Source organism: Electrophorus electricus, chromosome 18 (genome assembly GCF_041902795.1).
Source record: "Electrophorus electricus isolate QZ-2024a chromosome 18, ASM4190279v1, whole genome shotgun sequence".
NCBI classification, from domain to species: domain Eukaryota; kingdom Metazoa; phylum Chordata; class Actinopteri; order Gymnotiformes; family Gymnotidae; genus Electrophorus; species Electrophorus electricus.
The window spans coordinates 9,465,908-9,490,633 of record NC_137514.1 but is presented as its reverse complement, the minus strand read 5'-3'; the positions used below and the strand labels follow the sequence as shown (position 1 = coordinate 9,490,633).

The 24,726-nt window shown below is 39.4% G+C and overlaps 1 long non-coding RNA gene across 1 annotated transcript; it reads right to left on the bottom strand.

Moving 5' to 3' along the window:
• Positions 1 to 21,975: 21,975 nt before the first annotated feature.
• Positions 21,976 to 24,491, bottom strand: LOC145651979 (uncharacterized). Its single transcript, XR_014118150.1, has 3 exons — positions 24,262 to 24,491; positions 22,945 to 23,204; positions 21,976 to 22,576 (listed from the first exon to the last, which is right to left on the bottom strand). It is a non-coding gene; the product is annotated as an uncharacterized LOC145651979 (long non-coding RNA).
• Between the last annotated feature and the right edge of the window lie 235 nt (positions 24,492 to 24,726).

Genomic DNA, 24,726 nt, shown 5'->3' with positions numbered 1-24,726 from the left:
AAATAAAGCATATATTAGACTGGATGGCCACCTGCAAATGTGTCTTAGTCCGAATATCCTGATACATTATAAATTTGTCATTTTTTGTTTTTTCTTCTATTACTTGGTCTTCACCTTGTTTGCATCCTAATATAGTGCCAAAACGTGTCCTGTCAGCGGTCAGAGTTTAGTTTTCTTCTTTTGCCAAACCTACAGTTTCAAGATGGAGTCGCAATGTCAGCTGGCAAACTCAAAGTGCATCAGTTTGCTACTGATAGTATCTTATTTATTCCAAAACACTTTCAAGTCCATTTGCACTTCTGGAGCATTTATTTGTACTTTTTGAGTCTTGGTAACACCAATACGCAAACAAATACTCATGAACATCAAATACTCTGAACATCAATCTGGGAATAAGTGCGTTAGTGTAATGGTGAGCGGTCAGGAGGCGGATGCGTCTGCGGAGAAGAACGAGATTTATTCAGGGCAAATCCATAATCGGAGTCGGTATAATGGTCCAGAGTCAAACTTACGTAAAGTACGTAGTTGCATGATAACAAACAAGCACACGAAGGCAAATGGGAAGCAGGCTATAACAAAAGACGCTAGGAAACACAAAGGCACAGAGTACACACTTAACAAACACAATGATTCAATTATACATACACGGAGTCAATAAACAACCACAATGAACAACAAAAACTAAGGGCACAAGGCAGGGTTTAAATACCATCAACTAAACGAGGGACAGGTGTTGAAAATCAAACGAGGGTGGAGAAAGACGGAAAACATGGAACACAGAAACTGGGAGGGACTTATCATGACAGTTAGGTTAAAACCATAAAGTAACTCATTGTCTGTGGTTTATGTCATGCCTCTTTTGTTTATGTTCATAAACAGGGGGAGTGTCTCTGAATATGTATATAAATGTGACACAATAATATATCACATAGAGCAAACCATTTCAAATGTAATTTTACATTTTAAACAATCCCGCATTATTCCAAATTGTCTTAACAGATGAGGAAAGTTTTAAAAAATCAGTTCAGACCATTACTCCAATGGATATCTTTGGGATTTTGAATTAAAGTATATTCACCATTCCTTTTAAATTGTTAGCTTTCCAGAGCTTGCATGCAGACATGAAATGTGTGTCACTCATGCAGTATTCACGTTATAATTGTCTTGATTCCTTATCAGTGTGCACCCTATTGGAGGTGAGATTTTAAATGCCTCATCCAATGCAATCTTCTCACGTTTACATTTTACATTTACATTTACGGCATTTACCAGACGCTCTTATCCAGATCGACTTACAAAAGTGCTTTGTCATTTACTCATAGAATATATCCTAGTACAGTACAGTAGGTTAGAGTCCAACATACCAATGAACTAGAATACTGTAGAATACAGGGATTAATGCTGATACCTAGAAGTACAAAATATATAAGGTCTATCTTAAACAATGATAAGTGCAATAAGTGTTAGAGTTTGTTAAACAACATAAACAGTACCCTAGAATAAGTCCTAATTTAGTCAGTCAATATGGGAGCAGGGTCAGTTGTATTCTGCAAATAAATGGTTGTTCAGTCTGCGTTTGAAGACTGCAAGGGACTCTGCTGTACGGACAGCAAGTCGGAGTTCATTCCAACATCTTGGAGCCAGGACAGAAAAATGGTCTCGATGCTTGTCATACATGAGATCTGAAGCAAGGTATTTCAAGCTGAGCATTACTTGGGATTCGAAGTACTCGAGGTACAGATCGGGCTTTGACCATTGACCTCATCTATGAAGGGGCTGGTCCATTTTTGGCTTTGTAGGCAAACATCAAGGTTTTAAATCTGATGTGTGCAGCTACTGGGAGCCAATGAAGGGAGTGCAGCAGTGGAGTAACGTGTGAACTTCGGAAGATTGAAGACCAGGCATGCTGCTGCATTCTGGACAAGTTGTAGATGTTTGATGGCTCTTAGAGGAAGACCAGCAAGTAGCGAGTTGCAGTAGTCTAGCTTTGAGATCACAAGAGACTACACAAGCACCTGGGTAGCTTCCTGCAAGAGAAAGGGCTGAATCTTTTGTATGTTACAAAGGAGGAATCTGTAAGACCGGGTTAGATTAGAAACATGAGTTGAGAATGACAACTGGTTGTCCAAAGTTATGCCCAGGCTACGAGCAACTTCGGATGGTAATACCAGGGAATTCTTGAAGGAAACTGTGAGGTCATGGTAAGGGTTGGGAGTACCTGGGATGAACAAAAGCTTGGTTTTACTCGGGTTGAGCTTTAAGTGGTGGGCTGTCATCCATGACACAATGTCTTATATCTTTTTACGTTCCCTTCTAAATTACGGAGCCTTTGGCATGACTTCAGACTGTTCCAATAGTAGATAGAGAGGAGTGGAGAACTCAATTGTAAAAACAGGGAGTACCCTCTGCCCTGTTTTTTGATTAGAATAATTTAAGAGGTTTTCCAAGTGTCTTTTTGAGTTTCTCAGTTAACAACACTGTAGGAACAGTTTTTTGAGGTAATTCTTCAGTCTTGTTCAAACAGTATATCTGATAATATTCATATTTGTTTGGCAGTATACAATCTACAAAATTAATATGCTGAATTAATATGTTATAGTTAGATAATTAAGCCTAATAATAAGGACTTACACAATTCTAATCAAAAAGACAATATTATGTAATAATATTATGCAATATTTACTCTTTTATTAGAAAAACATTTATTGGGGATATAGCAAAAAGTCCCCTATCAAACAAACAACCTCTGAGTCAAGCTTGTTGATTTATCTCCTCTGTTGTAAAACAGGTACTCATAGTGCCTTCACTGAGGGTGATACAAAAAGAACTTTGGGCAGCATGAAAGCTGTTACTTTCATTCATTCTACATTCCATCCAAACACTCGTGTGCTGGCCCATCTTATTGAAACAATGTGCGCCTCTTGGCAATTGTGGGAGAGCACGTGTGTTTTGTGGGCCCAAATGTGCAGTGATGTCATCCTCTGAGCTGACCCCTGGGTCAGCAGCATGCTCTGTTCCGCTGATTTCACCACTGACATCCTTCTCCATGTCCAACCCTGTGAGTGGGTGAGTATGTAGTAATACAGAGAGGAAGAGGCCTCTTTCCCTTAACATATCTTTCATGCTTATTTTCAACATTATTTTCCTGTCCTGGAATTAGGGAGCTGTGTTAGACGAGCAGAGAAAGAGAACAGCCGTGAGGATGGGACACATACCAATAGTTGACAGTAAGGGGAACCTAGATTGAGGAAGTAAAGGATGGATTTAAGGACAAATAGGATAAAATTCAGGACAGAGACTGGGGAGCACAGAAAATGACTTTTTTTAAAAAAATGGCCATGGGTGCTACTGAGAAAATATATGTATCTATGTATTGCTATATAGCTCTGGCAGCTATGGTTAGGTAGTCTGTACCTCTTTTTCTGTGTACAACTGTCAGCATTATATTTTCTCAGTAGCACCCATAGCCATTAAAAAAAAAGAGAGTCATTTTCTGTGCTCCCCGGTCTCTGTCCTGAATTTTACCCCATTTGTCCTTAATGTCTCCATCCTTTACTTCCTCAATCTGCATTTCCCTCTCTGTCAACCATTGGTATGTGTCCCGTCCTCACAGCTGTTCTGTTTCTCCGCCCCTTTATCTCTCCCTGTCTCTTTCGTCTATCTGTTTTTAGACTGCTGGAATCAGAGCCCTTATCAGTACCAGGCAGGGTGTCTCTATAAGCTGTTTTATCAGAACAACCCTCCCCCAAGTCTTTCATGGTGCGTCCGCTGTTTTTCCCCTGTGTCACTTTATGTGTGCGCATGGACACACACTCACACACAGGGAGATATACAACTGGTGGAGTTTTTATTCTCAAGGATCACCTAGGAAAATATTCACTCAGAGAATAAGCACTGTAAGAAGTGTTTTTTTTTTTTTTTTTTGCATTATAGCTCTTTACACCAGTGAGTTTTATATGATTTAATTTATATAATTTTAATTTAATTTAATTACACTTTTGGGTTTATTTGTTCTTTGAAAGAAACAAGTGATGACTTGTACATTATTACTTTAAATTGTATTCTAATGCTTCTTTGACTTATAGTTGTCATAGCTCTATATAGCTTGTATTATGATTATCGAATTAATATTCGAACGATATACTGTCGCCCATGTTTGAGTGGATATCTTTAATATGAATATGATGAATATATATATATATATATATATATATATATATATATATATATATATATATATATATATATATATATATATATATATATATATATATATAGACACACACACACACACACACACACACACACACACACACACACACACACACACACACACGTATCAGAGATTGTGGAGGGAGGGCTCGGGACGTGGTACTGGGGCGAGTGAATTTCGAAACTACTTTGTCATCCTGTGGAACGTCGCTCACTCCCATTTGGGAAATGCATTCAAAGGGAAGAAGTCGGCACGGACAATAATAGGACAATAATAACTTTTTCTCTTGATATACTCGAGTCCGTTAGGACAGAATTTTAAAAGCGATGTAGCAAGACTAATTGCCGTTATTTGACACAAAAACTTTAGAAATTGCGCTCACTCGAAGGCAAGTCATGTCGTCTGCCCAAGAGATTCTCAATAGCGTCTTTTCCTGCTCATCTCCTGCATCCAAGGGCATCTCCAAACGACGGTTACGACAGACTCGGAGTTTAGATCCAGCCATAATAAGAAACTATGGTACAGATGCCGATTTAATACCTGGAGAATTTGAGAGTTCAAGGGTCCACGACCCAGAGTCAGTTTCGTCAAGCAGCGTGTCAGCTGAACACCTGGACGCATCTAAAACGAATCTTCGTGCCAAGACAGGGAGGTTGATACATCCATCACCTCCATCTTCAAGTCCATCCACGCCTCTGGACACCTCCCCATCGTCAAACTTTCACTTTGAATATGACTTTAAAAGCGTGAAGCGGAATACGGCGTGGGATTTGCCGTTTCTCGCGCGAAGTTCGAGTGTCACCCCCTTAGGCAGCACGAGCACTATATTTTCACCTAGAAAGTGGCTTCAGAAGAAACTGCAGCAGACCAGTTCCCATGCTTACATTGTTTGGAAATCTGAGGTAAATTAATTAAAACATTAACCAAGCATTGTCCTATAAAGGAGAGAGTGTTATGAAATTAATTTTATATTCCTAAATCGGTTTCTTGCTTTCTTTCATCCATCAAGGGTTTTGAAAGGTTCACTGATGAAAAACTAAGTAAGTCCTAATTAGCCCAAATTCACGAAAAACAAACAAAACATTAAGTACCCAGTGATAAAATTATACCTTTTTTTCTTTTGTTTGCTGTTTTTTTTTTATTTTCCATTTTCTTTGGACAATTTATTTGATTAAGGGGGCATTTACTTTATCTATTTATTTTGGAATCCAAAAATAGAGCCATTTCTTTGTTTTGATTGCGGTTCTGTAATGAAGTTTACATTTTAGAATCACTGAATAATTCTGTCTTGCAAGTCATGGACATCATTAGACAATTGTCATATTTAAGGCCAATATTCCAGACATGGATTATATCTGATCCATGACTTAAAAGGGTTTTTTGGATTGAACATCTCTTGAGAATCCTTTTAGACAATGTAAATTAGTCCAGGACTAGATATAATCTGTGTATTGATAACTGATTACTGAGGATTCTCTATTCGAAGTTTCTTTTAGTCCAGGATTGATGCTCAGCGTGTGTGGAAACTTGGCTTCCATTGTTAAAATACAATACCCATTATGCTAGAAACTCAGATCTCTACATATATTTAAGCAGTATTGTGCACTGAAATGTTGTTTTAACGTTTTCACTGCTAGGCCAGACATATGGAGAGTAAATGAATTTAGCTTGCCACAGTAGTGGTGCAGATAATGAAATCCTTACAAAAACATACTTCTGGCTTATTTTTAGCAAGAGCCTAATGACTAAATATTTGGCCGCTCTCCACACAGGCCGTGGTTGAGACACAGCCTGTTCCCTCCTTGTTTAAAAATCATGAAGACTATGCGTATAGCATGTGCCTGCAGGAATTGGATTGGTCTTATGCTGATTGCCCTTACTACCAGAACTGGAAAGAGTGCATTCCAGTTTAACAATTTAACACTTTAAGAATTGAATTCAAGTGGCCTAAGGCCTCAGTCAGGTAGATTTCAGCATTCTTCCTTACTGTTTTTTTTCCCCCTTTTTGGGGGTGGGATGCTTGTGAAGTTGGCTGTAGTCATGAGGCACAGTTCCTTTCATGTTTTTCATAGTGAACTGGAAACCACAATATAATCCTCTCATTAAAGTGTATAAGATAGCCAATTCAATTTTACAACTCAGTTTCACGTAATGTCCTGAAACAACTGGGACAAAAAAAACCCCACGAGCATTAATTATCACCATAGTGGTCACCACCTAGATAGCTAAAGGCCTAGAAACTTTCTCAGGGTTTTTTGAGCAATTGCCACACCCATGTTATGTTTATGGGTCTCCATTCAAAAAATGATTGGAAATGATTTATGCATCAATAGGGATACTGCGGCTGTTTGGACTGGACTGTAAGGTGACCTGCACAGCTCTGCAGGTTCATGACCAGTGTCCAAGCCCTCCCTTTATGTCTCTACTGAGATTTCCTTTAGCTTGCTCAGTCCAAACAAATCTTAGATGAATATCAGCCTGTTCATACAATAACAATATCTGTATTGGCTTTATGATAAAAGAGTGAAACCTGACCCAGTCAGGTGAAGAGGTTCAGCCATGTGAGTTCCATGTTTTTGTTACACTGTTACATTAAAGGACTGTTACATTAAAAGTACTGTTATGTTAAAGTACAGCACATTGGACTTTAATTTCTGCTGTGTTTGGGTACAGGACATAAGGCAAACACATAAGGGACATGGAGAATCGCTGCAATGTTTCCTCCACTTTACTATACATACATTCTCCTCTGGTCTTTCTGTAATCTCTTCCTAATGCCTCAAACTAAATCCCTGCACTTGTACTGTAGTATATTTACTATTGTCTATCTGGCCAATCTTGTCTTTTATCAAAAGAGTTTAAAAATAATAGTTCTGATTTTATCACCTAGGTATGTATATGTATTTATGTCTCTATTGGGGTAAGAAGCAAAGGCATTGTTATTTGTTGTAATTAAAACAGAATATATTAAAACAAATATATTTAGTAGTGTTATATATTTAGTTCTCCCATGCAACATTTTAAATGCATAGCACACTTGAACTAGTCGAAAAGATTAGCATATTATGACAGTGATTAGACAAATTATTACAGGAATTTGCATAATTTATAATGTAGTGATAATTTAAAAGCCATTCCACCTCATGCAAATGTATTATTGTTTCTAGTGCTTGTGATGTGTATTATATTTTTGATTGTGCTTGATGGTGTTCACCATTTTCTATGTAAATACATCATTACATAGAAAATGGTTAGCACAGCTAATTAAATAGTTACTAAGGGATGGATGTGCCCTTTGTATACAGACATCAATCCTTATTCAGTTCCTTTGCCTGCCTGCTGTCGTTATCTCCAACTGGCTCTTTAATGGAATAAGGAGACTGAGCATGTACAGGCGATCTGTAATCCGCCCGCGTTTAACACGCACCAAGGCCATACCTGTAGCCTGATTCCTCATCTAGTGCATGTGCCATGTACAAGTTCACTATTTTGCAGACACTCCAGATATCACATTTGTCTCACAACTGTGTCTCACAAAATTTGTCTCACAAATCTCCATGTTCTGAGCAAATTAAGTTTTCTGCTTAAGTTGAAGAAAGATTGTAGAAAGGAAATGGACTTTATTTCTCAAAGAAAGATGAATGAAGGGTTTGATTTTTCTTGGGGCTAAGTTTGTAATAGAGAGAGAGAGAGAGAGAGAGAGAGAGAGAGAGAGAGAGAAGGAGAGAAAAAAAAAGAAAAACATGAGTGTGGTAGTTTACATTACATGAGAACTCCCACATACAGACTGGAGGTCAGTTTATACTAAGAAACATTATGAGTTGGGGTGGTACTCATTGTTAGCCTTGCAACTCTCTCCAGTAAATGTGCTTTTGCACATTTAATAATATCAAGAAAAGGTCATTAGCAGGTTGATTGAGTTTGCCAATCACTAAAAAGAGAGGGAATCAAGAGAAGGTGGAGACAAAGTGGTAATCAGGAGTGGTTGGAGAGAAGGTGGCAATTACTTTTTAATTGATATTAGTTTAAATTGCCATCAGTGCAGTAATTGTTCATACTGTGCACTTCTATAATAGCATTACTAAAGAAATGAAAGTGACCAGAAAATTGTCCTTCTTGAACTATTTATGTTTATTCATCTGTTTATCATTTTGGAGTCATTTTGCTAGGCTCACCTGGAAAACTGTTTCAAAATATATTCTCACAAATGTTTGACAAGAAGAGATGCAGCCATAGATATCAAATTGTATTGCACTCACCTAAAACAATATTCGGAATTGCATGAACCTCTTGCGCAAATGAAAAATTCAGCAGGAGCAAGACTTCCATGGCGCAGCTGCTTAAGTAGTGAAACGTTATATATTGAAACCCAGTAGCTGTTGTACTGGGCGCACCTCACAGGAGACCATACCTTTCAGTCAGCTGTAAATCCTGATCCAAACATTGCTGGCACCACTTTTGTTCTCTCGGAAGACAAGTGACACACTCTACTGGATTCTTCCACCTCAAGGAACTGATGTCAGCTTTTATTGGTCATTTTCAATAGAGACTTAGTTTTTGTGTCTAAGAGATAGACGTAAGCTGGATGTTATACATTTACAAAAAGTATTTAGAAATACAGTTTAAGTAAACATTTTTACAATAAGCTAAACATTAATTGGGCATTTCCATTATGAGGCAACCTAAATCTGTTTCCATTTGCTACTATTTTAGGCTTGCTCATTTAAGAGGTGGGTCAATTCCCTGCTATAGTAGTTGGCTTTCATTCTGTGTGACATGAGCAAAATCCGGATGTGTTGCATCACATGCTTTAGCATCATATTAATATTTGTAAGTGATTGGACATACAAAACATGCAAACAGCTCATGCCTCACTGTCACATCAGCTCATTCACTGGAAACGTTGTGTAAGTGTACACATTACACCACAAGACCAAAATGTGTCATCTGTTAATTAGATTCAAAATAATGTGGGGATTAAATACAACATCGACTTTAAAAAGGCATGGGAGTCTTTCTGGTACATCCACAGAGCCTTTGTGGTTTTATATACTGTATCACCATTTAGTGTAACTTGGTGTGATATAATATCCACAACTCTCAACATTGTGTCTTGTGAGTGTGATTTTTAGCACATTTTCTATGTCCTGCAACAAAACAGTCATACTAATTAGGGCTGCACAATGCAGTGTATATTAACTGATATCACTAAAAGCTACATTTACATTTACATTTACGGCATTTAACAGACGCTCTTATCCAGAGTGACTTACAAAAGTGCTTTGTCATTTACTCATAGAATACATCCTAGCCAGTAGAGTAGGTTAGAGTCCAATCTACTAATGATCTAGAATGGATGGATCTAACAAGGTCGGTGAGAGGACCATGGGAGTCACAGTTCAAAGACGCTTTATTAAATGCACCCGATGGCCATGGCTGGTATGTGGCTGCAGGTTCCGAGGTTCCAATTGTACAAACATGGATATGTGCAATATAAACATTAAATGGGATTGTATTGCCATTCATAATTAAGTAACTAACATACATTTTTTGTTATTATTATTTATAATAAATCACTTTAAACTATAGTGTTATAAAGTATAGTGTTATACTTGTAAACTCTTGTCTTTTCAACACTAAGAGAGTGGTACATTATTTATATGAGACAAGATGGCTCAAAAGGAATGGTGTTTAAACCTCAACCATTCAAGGCATTTGAAGTGAATTTTTTCAAAGATGATTTCATAGGCAAGTACACCTGTTCAAAGAAATGGATGTTAAAAGGTGAAATGTGACTAGAGAGCACCGCAAATGTTTATTACGATGGTCAAAATTTCATATGCATCATGTATACATGTTTGTTAAAATGGTCAGACTTTCATATATGTCCTGCTGTTTGACCAGAAGCTCTTTTATGAACTTGTTCTTGCAAATAATAAGGATTTTCACACTAAGACATTTGTTTGGGTACATTTCAAACTCTCTTGGCTAATCGAGAGAATCAAAAGGAATCCTGTGGGTAGCGATCTTCTTGCTCGGTTGATGTGCGTGTTGTCTTTATAAAACTGTCTTTATAAAACTGAAGACTGAAGGCAAGGGAAGTGTTAGCATATGCTCCAACATCTAATAAAAATAGCAACCTGCTGCCATAGGAAGCCATCAAACACTTTTTTGTTAAAGATTCCAAACACAATATGGCAGTAATACAAGCCAGCTGGTTCAGTTGGACCTCCTATGTGAAAGTCCAAATATTCACCCAACAGAACAGAGGCCCAGTGCCAAGGCCAGGAGAGGAGGAGGGGGGGGGGGTTGTAACTGTGAACTTTGAGGCTTGGCCTACAATTAGTGTGGCATGAGACAGCATGTTGTTAACAAGAATAAATTAGCAGTGAATACTGCCACTTCTTTAGTCTAATCTAAATGTTAATGTTAACACTTAACCTTCTGAGAGAAATGGTCTGAAGGAATAGTCCACTCTATGAGAAGTCAAGTTTTTTTTGTGATCTTACCAGTTCTAGTGAGCACAGTCCTTCTGCTTTCCTTTGAAGAGGTTACAGGGATGTTTATCCTCAAACACAAATGTCATAAAGAGTAGATTACAGTGTCTAAAGAGATTACCCTCCTTAACCCCTCTGTCCTGCATTATGAGGACCTCCAGCATAGTTGGTCATTCTAGGCAAAACACCCTGAGCCAGCTCCTCCATGTATATGTCCCTAGAGAACTTTTCATGTTCGCTATTACTGTCACTGAATCAGTCTCTGAAACACAATTTAAATGAACTAAACTATTCTAATCAATACAGAGGGAACTATTTGAGCTTAATTATAATATGTAGGTCCTACCCACTTACAGGACAGTGGATTATTCATAAATTACAATGAAAGATAGAAATTACATGTAATTATAACATTTTCCGAACACCTTACTTCATCTTGTTTCTGGTGAGTGGAACAGTAGGATGTTTTCAAGCCGTGCCCAAAGGTAGTTTGTCGGACGCTGGCATAACTTGTATTCAGAAGAGTCTTATGTACATTTCTCATTTATTGAGGGAACCCTAAGAGGAGAGTGAAATTACATGGCTGGTCTGCTTGCCCCCAGAAGCAGCTCATGGTTAGATTTCTCGTTCAAGGACACAAAGGCAGTGCTTGGAAGCAGGTCAGAGTATGCTGCCATACCAGAAATTGTATACTGAGATGTGCCTTAGCAAGACAACTCCCGTAGAGCAATACAAACTACACAGTGAGCAAACACTCCCGTAGAGCAATACAAAGTCTGTATGATATGTACAAATATACAAATTCAAAACTTTCCTACACATATGATAATCCTATGTGCTTCTCAAGATAGAAAATAATCACAAATGAAGTAATTGAGAAAAATAAATCTATGGCCATGCTATATCTCTATTTTATTATTTTGAACCTATATATTTTTTGCAAAGGCCAGAAGTTAATGTTTTCTTTTTTCATCTGTTTGCTTGGTGTATCCTTGGTATAGAAACTGAAGCCTTGGCCAGTCATATGCAGTAATGAACATATATATGATTCACTTTTTATTATTTGCAATCTTCTAGGTGATGCACACATGTTGATGTAATCTGAACACATCATTCTGCTGAGCATTCCTATGCATTTGGATGTACACTCTTCAAATGGCACAGTGAGATGCAATAAAGAACTTTCATCACAACCAAATTGCAAGCGCTATGTCTCTCCAAGATCCATTTTTAGATTGGTATTAGTAAAAGTGTAAAATGAGCAGTGCCAAATGAAAGTGACACTACCTCCTGACAGTGTGCTACAGTATTAGCGGTTCTTAATTAGCAAGTCCCTTTGGGATGTCGGAATGGGCGGTATGTTTATCCCGGTTGACTCCACCCACTGAGGGCTCTGGGCCTGCAGACCTCAGCCTGACATGTGAGGGAAACCAGGGGGAATCAGAACTTCCTTTGGTCGTTGTTTTCATTTCCTGACCCAGGTCTTAAAGCCCTCTGGGTCAGAGTTCATACAGGGACAGCCACATTTCAGACTAAAGCTCCCCTACTTATATGAGTATTTTACAACACAATTGCAATATGCTTTAGTCATGCACTATTCTGGGATTTTTAGAAGACAAATTACATATTTTGGCTTGCCCTAAATACCTGTATACATCCCCCACTATTGTCTAGTGATGGAGGCTTATGACGTTTGTGGCTCAGAATGGTCATGAATGTTTGTATACATCCTAATACTGGATTTCTATGACCTTTCATTGCCCATGTGCCCTCAGATGACCTCTAAAATGTATTTGTAAATGGAGTCAGTTAAATGTATAATGCATTTATGCTTTATGTCTCTTACTAGAAGGATTTTACCTGCTGAAAATATTATCATGTATACTAAATATCTTCTTCATCCAATAGCCTCAATTCTTTAAAAAAAATTGTATTTATTTTTTTGGGGGATATTAGCATGAAAGTGATTTGTAGTTGTTTTGCCAGAACAGAGTTTCGAGAGTGGGTTTCCATTTACATGCTGTTCCCCCACAACCTGATATTGAGTGTGAGAAAAAGCATCATCTCACTCCCTACATATTTGTGATACTGTCATGATTCCAGTAAACGTCCCTGTCCATGCCAAAGCAGAACTTCTCCGTTAGGACTCTAACTGGAGATGTACAGTAGTGGACTGGATGGAGTGGGGATCTCTCTCACTCTCTCTCTCTCTCTCTCTCTTTGTCTCTCTGTCTGTCTTTTCTCTCTCCATCTTTCTCTATCTCTCTCTGTCTCTTTTACTCTCTACATCCCTCCATTTCTTTTTCTCTCTGTCTATCTCTTCATCTCTCTGTGTGTCTCTCTTTTACTCTCTATATACCTCCATTTCTTTTTCTCTCTGTCCATCTCTTCATCTCTCTGTGTGTCTCTCTTTTACTCTCTCCAGCCCTTACTTTTACTTACTTTTCTCTTCATTTCTATCTGTCTCTTTCTTTCTTTTTCCAGTCCCTATGATAAGGGGCCCCTGGTAGAATTGGAATTCCAGGCCTTCAGTGCCTGGGGCCCTGAAATAAAAAGAACCATGACTCTCTCTATCTTCTCTCTCTCTCTCTCTCTCTCTCTCTCTCTCTCTCTCTCTCTCTCTCTCTCTCTCTCTCTCTCATTTTCTCTTTCTCTGTTACATTATCTAAGTTTCCTTTCTGTCCTTGAGAGAGAAATAAGAAAAGCTATTTATAAATATGTATAAGTTTATAAGTATATTGAATTATTTCAAGTTTTAGATACTGTTACTAGAAGAACTTGTTTTAAGTTCATAAAAGTCTTTTGAAGCTTTCAGTAATATAGTTTCTTCATTGGTAAAACTCACTGTTTTCCAGATGTTTAAGAAAAGTGAGGTGTTATTTCCAATGGACATGACATACCATATGTTTTGTCTGTATTCATCCCGCTGTGATAACCTGAGAGTCTGGTATAAACTATCCTTTTTGCACCCTGGTTGTGTGAGTGACTGTTGAATGAAAATAACCCTTACTGTGACCGGTCACTCCTCAGCCATGATTCTTACTATTACTGAGGTAAAATGGAGAAGCTTTTAAAGATGCCAGTGACCTCCACTCGTAAAACAACAGCCCCAATTGGAGAGTTTCACCTTTGGCTTGGCACTCTTTCTCCACTAAGCAGTCTGACCGGACCCTGTGTGGCCTTGGCAACATGAAGCAGAAAGGTGCCCCTCCCCCACTGCGGTGCTTCATTCCCACTCACTGTCCATCACACCCGCTCTGTTAGTTAATGCTACCGACAATCTGTGCCTTTCAAACACACACACACACAAACCCCCCCTTCACACACACACACACACACACACACACACACACACACACACACACAGTCACACACACTCACACACACACACACTAACACACACACACACACACACACACACACACACACACACACACACACACACACACAAACCCCCCACACAATCACACACACACACTCACACACACACACACACACACACACACACATACACACACACTCACCCCCCCCACACACACGTTATCAGCTCTCTCTCTCTTTCTCTCTCTCTCTCTCTCTCTCTCTCTCTCTCTCTCACTAATTTTCTCTCACAGTCTTTCTCAGTCTCTCTTGACACAGCTGGCTTGTGTTATAGAAAGCATAGATTTTTTTCAAGAAAATGGTAGGGCTGGATAGCTACATTCATAGACATGTTTGCCGTTGGCTGCCAATTAGAGTCATTTAAATCATGGACTGATGATCTCCTTTCAACTGAAATGGCAGCAATGTTTTGAGCCAAATGAAGCAAGAGAAGTGAACTCATGAGATGTATTAATGTATGTCCTGTTGGGTGTATTCAGGTCCAATGTACTTTACTGATTATCAGTGAAGAACTGTATGTCCTGATGTCTCTGAAGTTCTGTTGGACAGTATATAGTGTCTTAAATTTACAGTACTTACAGTGCACAGAGATGCTGTATTTAAAGAATGCACCTTACTCTGAGCACACTGGCCAACTTCTGCCAGTCCAGATGAGAGTTCTGTTGGTGTTTTGATTAATCATGGTTTTCACATGATCCAACAAAAGTGAACAATCTTGTTCAAAACAGAGGCGGCCAGTCTTTAACCAAAATAATCAATTAATTAATAATTAACTGCTATGCCACTATGTTCCTAATATAGTGCAAGTGACATTAGAATCTCCATATCTAACTATTTAATCACAATCTTATTATACTGCCAGCCCTACTTGGTTCATGAACACCAAAAAAGCCTGGAATAATTTAAGCCTTTAACAGTGGTTGGATGATAATATGACCAGGAACTCCACAAATGCTTACTGTAACATGTACTATTTCAACGTTTCCAGTTACTTTTCAGCCCTGTGGGGTCAGTCTGAACCCCAGTTGCATCGTTTTACTTTTCAGAATACTATATGGGTTAAAATCAACAAATTGGGGGGCTTCAGTGGGGCTCTCGCTTCAATCACAATGAAAGCAATGGTGGGTTCTAAAAATACTTATGACATATTTTTTTCAAGCTTTTTATAATTTTCAGTTTTTAAGCAAAAAAAAAAAACAACTGCCCTGGCAATGGATGAATAAATATGAGAGTGAGACGGAGTTCCAGATGGGTGGACCTCTCACCACAAAAAATGAAGGATGGAGGGAGGGAGAGAGAAAGAGAGACACAGAGAGAGAGAGAGAGAGAGAGAGAGAGAGAGAGAGAGAGAGAGAGAGAGAGAAATAAGGCGAGAGAGAGAGAGAGAGAAGAGACTGCTTTACACAAAACATACCCAGTGCTATTAATAGAAAATTCAGAGGCATGTGCGTTCGACCATTATTAAACAGTGTAGCTGTTGAGTTAACAATTTTGTCAGGTTCTTTTCAGGTCACAGGTTTGAGTGTCAGTTTATCTGACTTCACCTTCAGTATGAATGGATGTATGTATTGTGTGTATTTGTTAATGGTGCAACGTCTTGGAAGGTGCTCAAGAGCATACTGACATAAATATGAGTGTAATGAAAAAACCTCAACTTCAAACATCCAATATGAACTAATATATGTGAATTTTTTTTAGATTGAAATTTGGTTTTGGCATCAGGCTATGAGGTCTTATCTCATTATTGGTGCTGCTTTTGGTATCAGGTTATGAAGTCCTCTCTCAAGTATAAGCACCATGGATGTTAATACCATGGGGTCATAGACAGGTGGAGAGGAAACCTGAAAAGCATTTGATGATACTAGCATTTCTGCACATATTGCCTACCAAAATTATTGGTGTGTTGAATTGGTATGTTATATAGGTTTCATATTTGGTACTTGGAATCACAATTTGCTATGAAAAAATTGGAATTGGAGTATCTAAAATGCGTAAATGTTTTTATGCGGTCCAAAGAAAAATGCATAAAAAAGAAGAGCATTGAACAGAAAGTGTTTGAAATGTTTTAGTCATTTTACCCCTGACAGTTAATTGCTAAATGCTGTTTTTTTCATTTGGGGTTATGAGGTTTTTGAGAGTGCAGAATTCTTTCAGATTTTAAAGTCAGGTGTCTACCTCAGCACTGTCATATGCTGACATCTACTGGTGTGTAGATGTTTGTAAACCAAGACAATAAACAGTGATACATTTTTAAAAAGTCTAAAATCTTGTACGGTGTTTGTTCTGCTTGTTATGTTAATTTGGTAAATTTGTGAAAAACGTGTGAAGTCAGCTCAGCCTAACTCACCTCACGAACCTAACCCTGATAATAATCATGAACCTAACTCACAAACCTAACCCTAATGTTAATCACAACCTCCTAATTCACAAACCTAACCCTGATGTTAATCCCAACCTAATTCATGAGCCTAACCCTGATGTTAATCACAACCTAACTCACAAACCTAACCCTGATGTTAATCACAACCTAACTCATGAACCTAACTCTAATGTTAATCACAACCTAACTCATGAACCTAACCCTGATGTTAATCACAACCTAACTCATGAACCTAACTCTGATAGTAATCACAAATATACAAATATAATTCCTAAACCTAACCCTGATGATAATCACAAAAATAATTAAGTAAAACATGGATAAAAGTTTTATGAATGCAGCCTTGTGAGGTTTTAAAATCCTTGACTTGCCCTGATACTAAACATAGATCTTAACTTGCACCTAACCCTGATACCAGTCACAAACATAAACCTGATACTCATAATAAACCTAACTCACAAAACTAACCCTGATTATAACTTACAAATGACACTGGCTGCATATAAAACAGAAAAGAACAGACAAAATAAACAAACCTTTTTTGTTCTTTTTCATACAAACATCTTGTCTTATACTGCCAGAAATTGAACTCAAACTATATTATCACTCTTTCTTAGAGTGTTCTTGGCCAACAGGGGGCACCATTCTACTTTCTAATATAACATACTGCATTATGTACCAAGATAAATCACTTTCTTTCATGCATTTGTGTCAGATTGTTCTGGCGTTCTGGAGTGTATCTCACAAAATACTAATGATCGTTCTACTTTTTTCAATGTTCCAATTGTTTGCCTTTACACAAATAGTTGGTAACGCTAATGATGCAGCTGGTGGGGGTGAGGCGTCATTTCCCAGAACGCATTGCTTTCATTACAGCTGGTGCTCTTCCCAAAATACCAATGCAATAAGAGAGTGAGCGCTCTCTACTCTTTCCCACTTTTACGCTGTTTCTCTCTCTCTCTCTCTCTCTCTCTCTCTCTCTCTCTCCCCATTCTTCCACTATTTTTCTTTTAGTATTCTTTAATCAACTGCAAATAAAAAAAATAAAAATAAATAAAAGATTAAAGCCTTAATTCAGTAAACCTAATGATCACAGCAGTCTTTTAAGTGATATGCATAACTAGCTACTACATTTTGGACTTTTTTATTTTTTTTAAATTTTTTATTTTATTTTATTTTTTTAAAGTAACTCCAAATACTTAATATTTAAGGATCCAGTCATAAAAAATCCATCTTCACAGCCAGACTCTTCTCTGGCTGTTAGCTCCCAGCAGCCTTGTGTCATGCTGTCAATATTCCCCAGAGATCACCTTGCTTTGCAGGCAAGAGCAGGTTTGACTGCAACATAGCCAATCTGTGCACTGGCTGGGAGGCCCTGAGTTGCTTGTTTCAGAACTGAGCCTGTGAATTTTATTGAACACCTTTGCTTGCGGATGACCATGCCAGCCAGCCTTGGTCATGAATGGCAGGTGAGCCATTGCAGCTGCATGTTGGTCAGCTACTGGTCAGATACCTTCTGGTTTACTGGTCAGACACCTTCTGGTCTACTGACTACACTGGCCTCTCCTGGTGCTTCTGGTCTATATGGTGGCCTGCTCACCAAGAAAAAATAAACAAAAAAACAAACATTTTCCTGTCTGAATGTTTACTTCTCTTCTTTCCCTCCACTGCCCCTGAGCGGTTTTGGGATTATCCCTTTCTCCAGCCCTCCTCTCTTTAAATCAGCCTGTGAGTTACAGGACAATTAAATAGGCACAGAAAGAAGCTGTCGTCTTTTACTTCTGGTTACCGAGGCAAACACTCACATCCCTCTCTTTCTCTCTCTTCTTTTCTTGCTCTCTCTCTCTCTTTCTCTCTCTCTCCCTCTCCCTCTTTCTCCGTCTCTCCACATGGCATACTCAAATGTGAACTCAAAGTGTCTTACAGGAAGGAGTATACACTGTGTTTCGACACCTATTGTGAACAGGATGAAACCTTTCCTGTTGCTCCACACTCTGTGTTTCTGCGTTTTTCTTCTTGTCTTATCCATGAACAGCATCTGCCCTCATGATAGCGACATCTAATCAGGTGAAAGTAGTCAAGAGTATCAAAGAGAACAGACCTATGATGTCAGCAAGATTAAGAACCAAGAGATCAGACCAAAACATTTCTCTGGAGCAGGGCCAGTTGCTCCAAGCTTTGGTATCTGCATTACGTTTTAAATTCTCTTATTGGACTGTTTTGTTACAATCAGCCTTCATGCAAAATATTCTAAATGAAATGAATGTGGAAAGAGTTATGTGTTTTTGGATAAGATGATGGAGGTTTTGGTTATTTTGCAATATAAAGGTCAAGCGAGGTTATTCCCAACGGGGGAGTCTTCCATGGGTAATATTCAGCCGCTTCTAGGTTTTTATCATCTCCGAGAGTTTTAGAGGACTAAATCGGTAACAATAAACTCTCCAGCACAACAGGGCGCAGCTTCTTTCTCCACTGAGTCCACTCTTGTTTTGTTGTGTTGTCGCTTTGGTAGCGCTGCCTGTTGGCTTTTCTTTGGTCTGAGTGAATATAATGTCAGCCATTGCTGCCAGGATATGGCACATTTTCTGGACTTTCCGCACTTTTTCTGCACTATTCTTCAATTAAAAAAATTCCAAACAGGTTTATTTAAGCCATGAAGAGTGAGCTCAGTGGACACACACACACACACACACACACACACACACACACACACACACACACACACACTTACTTTCTCAACACAGTAGTTTAGCCCTTTTTTTGCAGTAATTTGCCTCAAGTAAAGCATAATTGCTGGGTGCAATTCAAAACTAAGAGGTTTTAGCCCAGGAGGTTATGAAAAAAAGAGCCAGGTCTGTACATAATTAGCCCAGAGCTAAGGTGTAAGGAAGCATTCTGATTGGATCATCCAGAAGAGGAGGGTACCACTACAGTATACGGGACCGTGGGAAAGTGATCCTGTGATTGTGTGTGTGTGAGTGTGTCTATGTGCATGCGTGTTTGCATCTGGGGGGCAGGGGGCAGGGGGGGGGTTACTTGGTATCACACCTGGGCAGGATTAGTAGAACAGCAGGGTGAAGTAGGCTTTTAATTGAGCTTTGATGGAGGCAGAACTGTGGGATGCTCTATAAAACCATAGTACAAAAAGCAGCTTGGTTTGGTTTTATTAATTGACAATCAGCATAAGCCACTAACATGACCAACATTGTGAAAGCATGACACCATTTTAGTTTCTGTGCCCAAATGAAAGGACTATTATATATTAATAATTGCAGTGTACTTATTGGTAACACTTACTAAAGGAACTTTGGTGCTCTCAAGCCTATGGTATGGAGCTCTAAAACATATACTATTAAGTGCTCTATATATCTGAATTTACTTTAATGTACTTTGAGAGAAAAAAAATATTTATTATATGTCCAGTTTACTATACATCCATTGAAGTCTACCGATAAATTGCCTGGATCCAGGCATTACTGTGGGATTCCAGAGTGGCATTTAAGTCCACTGTGCTTCCCCGGTGCACCAGCCCATATAGTGTAAATGTCAGAATGCTGACTCTGTCAGCCAACACGCCCCCTCCTTCCATGCGCGCGCTCACGCACACACACACACACACACACACACACACACACACACACGCACACACACACACACACACACACACACACACACACCACTCTCATGGTTGTTGCCACAGTGACCAGCGGGCCCTGTAAACATGCCCGTCGAACGTGTCTGAGTGGGCCTAGTAGCATAAACAGAGTGACAGGCGTGCACTCCTTCCTTGAGCTGGACGGGGACAGAGGTCAGTTAACAAAGGTTCCGCAGCAGCGTGCTAACAGGGGCCGCGGGCCATCTGGACACTGTAACATTGCACGGTTTGCGCTTCTCGAATAAATGCAACAATGATGATGTTCTTTTTGGTTATTATAGATCTCTGAGCAGTTGCTCACAAGGCCTATAACACAAGGAAATCTGGGAAAGTAAGACTATTTTGAACAGTGTCGTGTCCGTTCTTTCCCTGGAAATAACACTCGCTGGAATGATAGCTGGACTCGTCGTCCCTCTCGCTTGGCACATTATTTGGCTCTGATTATCTTCTGACTGCATGTGGTTGAGTTGGTTTTGGTGGTTTGTTTCTGAGCAATATTGGTAATTACTGAAGAATACTGATGACAGGTCGGTACTGAACAGGATGACAGAATTTCTTTTGAACATGCACATGGCGCTTATGCTATTAAAAGTCAAAGTTGATTTGAAACATGCGCAACGAATGTTGTGGTAGCAGGATATGGATGGCTCGGCCTGGGCGAGTTGGACGAGACTGGTTAATAGTAAAGACTTGCAGGAGGGAGGAAGACCTGGGGGAGTGGAACTCAGATTCCAACCGCATTCCTTAATCAACTCCGAGGCACAAGCTCTCACTTTTTTGCTCTCCTCCTTTGTCTCTGTCCATCTCAATAGCCTCTTAACCCCAAAGAGTTTCCATGTACCTGTTAAAAAGCAAGCAAGCAAACAAACAACCTACCAAAAATATTGGGACATTGTCTCATTGACATCATTGCTGGGAAAAGCAAAGGAAATTGAATTTAAGCTCATTCATCTTATTCACCAAACACACGGTAACCACAAGTACGTCTTCTAATGCATCACAAGATGGCAGTGACGAGAGCAGCTCCCTTGCTGTGATGTCATCACCATGTTCTCTGTCTCCATCTCTTCCACTGTAAAGACTGTCCTTATGATGTGATGAATCGAAAAAGACAGTGTTAGAACATTTTCTCACAGCATTCCCGTTTTATGTTTTGGTTGCTTTTTTTTTCATCTAGAAATAGAAAAGATCTCAGAGTTGGCTGAGGGTGTTCTCAGAGCCTCTGTTTATTATCGTGTAAATATTTGGGCGCACAGCTCAAAGATAGCTCGGCTGTGGTGTTTTGTGGGGTTGAGGTGTTCAGCAGTGCACTGCCACAGAGTGAATGATTGAGACCTTTACATTGAAACGCTGGAAAGTTTAAAGGCCAGGACAGTGGCATTAACGCACAAAGTTCTTAATTTAGCTGAAGAAAAGTCTGTCAGCTTGGTTGCTGTGTCTGCAGGTGGACCTTATGGATAGAAGATTACAAGCATGTTATAGTGAAGGAAGGTTCACTATCATTTAGGGTAAAATGACCTGGACAGGACAAAGAGAGCTAGAAAGCAGAAAAGGCAGTGCCTAAGAATGTGTGTGTGTGTGTGTGTGAGTGTGTGTGTGTGTGTGTGTGTGAGTGTGTGTGTGTGTGTGTGTGTGTAAGTAGTAGTAGTAGTAATTCCTCCCTCCCTCCTCTCTTCTGATGTCTGAGCCTTTATTTGTTCAGCATGCAGGACATTTCCACTACATTCCCACAGCATCGCTTTGCTAGGCTCTTATCTGTTAGCCTGGCCTGACCCAAAAGCAATGTGTGAAATTGAGAATGCGAGGCTACTTACATTTCAAAGCCTGTATTCAGTTACAGATTGCCTACTTAAAATCCTTAACAAATAATGGAATCTGAAGGCGTAAGGAACTTTGAGTGCATTACCTTTCATTGAGAAACTGAATTATTTTCCAGACAGTATACTTAGTTATAAAAGGTAGTGTATCACTTCAGCTCTGGTCTTTGGATGCTGTACCATTGTCAAAAGTGAAAATGATTTGTTGTTTTTTCTTGAAAGTTTGAGGCAGCTGGGTCCCTTAAATACCAAGAATAATAATTGTCACTATGCATACTACATGAAGTTCATTGGAATCAAAATGTTAAGGCAACTGGTAATTCATATTTTTTCAAATTAAAACAGCAAAATATTTTTCACTGTGTTGTTCATCACAACTTATTCGTTATTTCAGTTCAAAAGAGCAACAGGAGCACACACAGTAAAGACAAGTGGCAGAGAAATGATCCCAGATGTGGGGCGACAGGCCTGCTGAGACTGCAAACCGCTGCATGTCCTCCTACTGAGTACTGACCTTCTGATCTCCCCCTCCAAGCCACAGCCAGGCGTCCTGTCTGCCCTGCGTGCTGCTCTAATAGCTCTGCTATATTAGCATGCCTTCCAGAGTTGACATTCATGACTTAGTCAGGAACCCTGTGTAGCGGTATGAATGCTTATGTCAGTTTCTGCAGATTACATACATAATACCTGCGTATTCATTTACTAATGTCTACGTGTAAACAAATTATGTACGGACTATGTTATAGGCTCATTAAACCCCAAAGCAGGCCCCCTTTAACTAAAGCATTATTGGAAAATCACATCCACTGGTTCTAACACTCATATTCGAATTTAACTGACATAGGAAAGTTGATTGAAATAGGAATGAGATGTCATATGTCATACTATATACTCAAAAGTATGAGGACACCTGATCACATTTATATGACCTTGTTGGACATCCCATTCCAAAATGATTGGCATTAATGTAGAGCCCCTCCCACTGTGGCAATATCACCTACTTCTTCTCTAACTCCTTGTGGGATGGATTTTCACAGCATTTTGAAGTGGACTAGGAATTTGTGCTTAAAAGCACATTTGTGAGTTCAGGCGCTGATGCTGGATAAGAAGACCTGGCTTGCAGTCGATTTTCCAGTTCATCCCAAAGTTGTTCAGTGGGGTTGAGCTCAGGCCACTGTAAAGGTCACTGGAGTTCCTCCACATCATACTGGTCAAAGCTTGTCTTTAAGGGCCTCGCTTTGTATGCAGGGGCACAGTCATGCTGCAACAGAAAAGAGCTATCCCTCAAATGATGGTCCAATGTTGAAAGCATATATTTGCATAAAATGTCTTTGTATAATGTAGCAGTAATAGTCCCTTCACTAGACTAAGAGGCCTAGCCCATCCCCTGTTACAAACTCCAGGAACCACGCCCACGCCCACCATTCAACAACCTTTACTGTTGGCTTTATTGATTGCTACTCTAGGTAGCGTTCTCCTGACATCTACCAAACCTAGATTTGTCAGATAGTGAAGTGTGATTCATCACTCCACAGAACACATTTCCACTGCTCCATAGTTCAGCGCAGGCTTCTTCACACCTCTCCACCTGACACTTGGCATTGTGCTTATTGATCTTAGGCTTGTGTGAAAGTGCTCAGCCATGGAAACCCGTCTCATGAAGCTCCCAGTACTTGTGCTGCTGTTGTTTGCGGAGGCAGTTTGGTGCTCTGGAGTAAGTGATGCAGCAGAGGTTGGATGATCTTCATGTGCTTTGTGCTTCAGTAGTCCATGGCCCTGCTCCATGGGTTTCTGTGGTCTACGCATTTGTTCCTGAGCTATTGTATCTAGATACTTCCTTTTCACAATAACAGCCCTTATGACTGATCTAGCAGTGCAGAAATTTCATCCTATGACAGTGCCATGTTCAAAGTAACTTTACTCCTCACTTCACTCATTCTATTTTCAGTGGCTAAGTACTTGATTTTGAAGCACCCGAACAATAATAATAGGACGGTTGTTCACATACTTTTGGCCTTATAGTATGTATATAGTATATATATAAATACACACAAACCTTCATCTTTTCCCTTCAGGCTTGGGCCCTCTACCAGAGCTTAACAGTCTGGGAGCTTAACAGTCCTGCATAGATCTTAGCTGAATCTTAGCTGCACTGTTCTGGGCTGTGTTTATATAAGAAGAAGATTCCAGGTGAGTAACTGCAGTGTAATCTAGCAAACGATGTAGAGATATTCAAAATTGCAGTGAAGTACACAGGATGTATATACAAATAATTTAATCAAAAGCTTTTTAATAAAACTCTGTCAATCAGTGCTCACCAAAAGTTTGACAATCTTCAGTAGTGAGGATGATGGAACATCAGTGCCATGGCAACAGGCTGTATTTCGAGGAACATTAGCGTGGGTGGCGGGGTGCCTGAGCGGCAGACACTATCAGGTTCACGACATGCTTGATCAAGTCCACCACACATCACATCACTTTGAGACCGCTGTGTCATTTTGCCTTGGGCTGATGTCACATGTCCAGCCTTGGGATCGGCTATCTTGGCTTCCATGACCTGTCAATCAAAGTTTAGTTCTATTGTTATTGTAGTGTAAGGAGTGTTTGAATTCTTAAGCTTTAATTCTGCTGTGCAGGGAACACAGTCACACATGACAGAGGCTGGCGAGAGGCAGTTAATCTGAAGAATCACAGTGGCAGTTGTTTATGTCTTAATCACAGTGACTCGCTGTCTCAAGGGATTGTGACTAACAAAAAAGGGTTTGTTTATTTATGTATTATTT